Source organism: Megascapheus bottae, chromosome 10 (assembly GCF_031878675.1).
Source record: "Megascapheus bottae isolate mThoBot1 chromosome 10, mThoBot2.hap1, whole genome shotgun sequence".
Taxonomy (NCBI): Eukaryota; Metazoa; Chordata; class Mammalia; order Rodentia; family Geomyidae; genus Megascapheus; species Megascapheus bottae.
Window position 1 is genome coordinate 10,960,220 of NC_143518.1, and position 3,773 is coordinate 10,963,992.

The 3,773-nt window shown below is 43.6% G+C and overlaps 1 pseudogene; it reads right to left on the bottom strand.

The window, feature by feature from the left end:
- Nucleotides 1-2,242: 2,242 nt before the first annotated feature.
- On the bottom strand, nucleotides 2,243-3,338 carry LOC150057589 (zinc finger CCCH domain-containing protein 10-like; annotated as a pseudogene).
- Nucleotides 3,339-3,773: the final 435 nt, after the last annotated feature.

Consider the following 3,773-nt stretch of genomic DNA (forward strand, 5'->3'; position numbering starts at 1 on the left):
CCTTTGCAGCTATGGGATTGAACTCTGGTCCTCACTCAGGCTAAATATGTATTTTATCACTGAGTAGATCACCAGCACTACAAGTAATTCTTTATTGGCAGTAATGGTGCTTGAACTCAGGACTTAGGGTTTGCCAAGAAACTACTCTACTACTTAGGTCACATCACATTCTCAACCATTTTACTTCCATATTTCAAATAAGTTTTGTATTTAGCTGGTCTAGACTAGACCACAATTCTATATTTATATTCTATCTGTAATGGAATGACAGGAATATGCCACCATGTAAGTTTTTTCCTGACTGAGATGGAGTTTTAGGTTTTTTGTTTTGGTTTATTTTTGCATAGACTGACTTTGAACCATGTACCTTCCAATTTTCACCTCTGGAATAGCCGGCATTACAAAAGTGAACTATCAGTCTTGGCTCCCAAGCCTAGAAATCCTTAACTCATTACAATCTGTGTTGCAAGGTGATTTTTGTTCCCCTAGTAGCCTCATTGGTGAAAGATTATGGTAGCTGTAATATATTAATAGATACTATTTTAGGGACTGTCACCAACATTATATCCATCATCAAAGTCCTTTCCACTCTTCAGAAAAACAGAATTAAAGGAGAGTAGATTTAGAAATATGATAGATAGATAAATAGATAGATAATTGTATGAAAATACAGATACACACATAAATACATGTTTATATATATATATATACAGAAAGTGAACTATCAAAATAGATTTTTCTATATAGTAAGGGGGCATAAGAAAACTCATTGAAAGCTGTTGAATAATAGGCAATGGGGGCATGTGGAAAACAAAAGCAATAGATAGAGGAATCATTCTGATTAAATATAATGCAGGCATATACCATATAGCATGGAAAATCCGCTTGGTGCAATCAAATATGTTGTAAAGCAAGATGTGTTGAGGGTTGAGATTCCAAGGGAAGGAGGAACACGAACACAGTATGTGCATGAGTATGAATATGGTCAAAGTCATTTATATTCACGTATAAAAACAAAACAATGAAATCTGTTTAAATACTTTTAAGAAGAGCAGAGAGGAAACAAGAGATAGCAGGGTGAGATCAATGGGCACATTACATGCATGTGTGGAAATATAGTGAACTCCCCTGGTGCTAATAAAAGGAACTCATAATTCAAATAAAAAGAAATACTTATTAACCTCCGATCTCCACTGTCATGAACAGATACCCTCACAAGCAAAACTGGAAGAGAGAAGACATGGAAATTAGAGACTGAGAGTTTGGGCCATTTCAGGATACATATTTATTAAATGTTATTTATTTTTTCAAATCTTTAGGTTAATCATAACTACTCAAGAGGCTGAGATCTGAGGACTGCAGTTTGAAGCCAACCTGGACAGAAAGTCCATAACAATCTTATCTCCAAGTAAACACCAAAAAAAAAAAAATGGAGGAAATGGAGCTGTGGCTCAAATGGTAGAAGGTTAGCCTTGAGCACAAAAGCTCTGTGATTGCAATTAGGCCCTGAGTTCAAGCCTTAAAACTCTCTCTCTCTCTCTCTCTCTCTCTCTCTCTCTCTCTCTCTCTCTCTCTCTCTCTCTCTCTCTCTCTCTGTCTCACACACACACACACACACACACACACACAAATCTTTTTGTTGTTATTGTTGTTAAAAATAATTGTTCTTTTATTTCTTTGAAAAGTAATGGGCCCTGCCCTACAGATATCCAGATCAAGCTAGCTAAATGGATGCTCCCCTAGTCTTTGAGCTGGAGTACTATGGTCCTGGCCTTCTCAGGGGCCCAGAAACAGTTTCTGTATTATTCAAACCAACTGGGCCACAAATCATCGGAAGGTTTCTATGAGATCTTCTCTCTGGCACCCACTTCCCAATATTTCCTGGATCTTCCTCTGGGTGGGGATCTTTTTCTTCCAAAACTAGTGCTGGAACCTGTGCTGTTCAGAAGAGAGGACACAACCAGGGATGTCCTAAACTTCCTGCTGAGGACCGAGGACAAAGACCCTCAGTCAGTCCTTCCTTGATGCTGGCTTCAGTCTGAACTTCTACACAAACCATCACTTGAGTGAGGCCTGAAGGACAAGAGCATACTCCTTAAAGACAGATGAGAACACACCTGCCCAACTCCACCTCAGGAAATGCTCCTCAGAAGCATATTCCTTGGTCTCTTGTCCTTATTCTTGAGGGAGCCCTTCGGACAGGCTTGGAAGGGCTAGGCAAGTGGGCAAGGGCCCCTTGACCTCAGCCCTGAGAGGCTGTATTAGGGGAATGTCCATTAGCCCCATCAGTGTGGCATGCAGTGATGCGCATGCTCTGGGAAGCAATGGGGTAAGTCACCATGGGAGTGGTGGTGTGGTTCATTGTGATTCCTGCCAACAGCTGGGCCATCGATACAGCCACAGGAGCCACAGGAGCCACAGATACAGTTATAGGAGCTATGGTGGGGGTGCCATTCCCTGGGCAATTGTTTGAGCCAGAGCAGCTGAGAGTGGCGTGATCTAGGGGTTCAAGTGTGGGGGTGGGGGTGGTGGAGCAGCAGGAGGTGCAGCATTAGTTGGGGGAGCTGCTGGAGCTCCATCTCGCAGGGGCCACCAGTTCTTACTGGGACACAGGATGAGGCTGTAGAGCTTGGCTGCTGAGTGTCGTGTGAGTCTGGGCAATGCCATGGTTAAAAGTGGCAACAGTGCCCACAGTGGGGGCTAGAGTTTGCTCAGTGGCCTGTGCAGAGGAGCTCAGGGTCATGACTTTGGCTTGATTGCGGAAATGAGCATTTTGTTCCAGAAGTACCTCACTGGTGGCCAGCGGGTTGTTGACCTGCTTCTTTAGCTCCTCTGAGCCTCCTGAGCATGGCATTCTCTTCCTCTAGTAGTCAACATTCTACCCCTCCAGCATCAAACTCAGAAGCCGGTTCCAGATGACGGAACTTTCCCTTGGCTCCTCTCTGACAATCACCCTTGAGGAAGTCACGGCAGATAGGGACCTCTTCCTTTCCATTTGGCCTCAGCCGTGGGGGAAGCTCTCCTCTCTTCTTATAGCCATCCTCATCCTCCTTAGAGCCATGGATGAAACCGCCGTTTGGGCGGCTCTACTCCTTGTTCTGGAAGTCATGGCAGAAGATGAATTCATTTTTGCTCACCCCCAAGTTGGACACCTCGCTCATGTCTGGGTGACAACCTTTGCCTCGCTTGCACACATTCCTCGGGAAATCTCTACAGATGGCGTCTGGTCTGGCTCCTCCACTACCTGCTCCTCCTACACTGGCCTCTTCACTGCCACTGCTTCCAGGGCCTCCATTGCTGCTTCCAGTGCCATTGATATAGCTGTCTCGATCAGGCATCTGTTAGTCACATGAATTTCTAATGATTAAAAACTAATATACTAACCCGTACACTATCCACTATGAAGTTAGCTCATACTCTTTTTTTTTATTTTGTTGTTGTTTTTGTTGTTGTTTTTAGTATTGGAGACAGATCCCAAGGCTTTGTACACTTGTCCATGCTGGGCAAGTGCTCTACATTGAGCTGTGTCACAGCTAGCTTCATTAGCTGTGAAAATCTTCAGCTGCACAATGCTGCTTTCTGACACAAGCTTCCAATATAATTTCACTAACTTTTGTGTGGTTGCAGAAAGACTTCTTAGCTTGCTGATCAGTGAAAGTCCAATGTCCTACATAAGATTGTTGGCCTTAGCCAGATGCTGGTAGCTCAAGTTTGTAATCGTAGGAGGCTGAAATCTGAGGATAACAGTTCAAAGCCAGCCCTGACATGGAAGT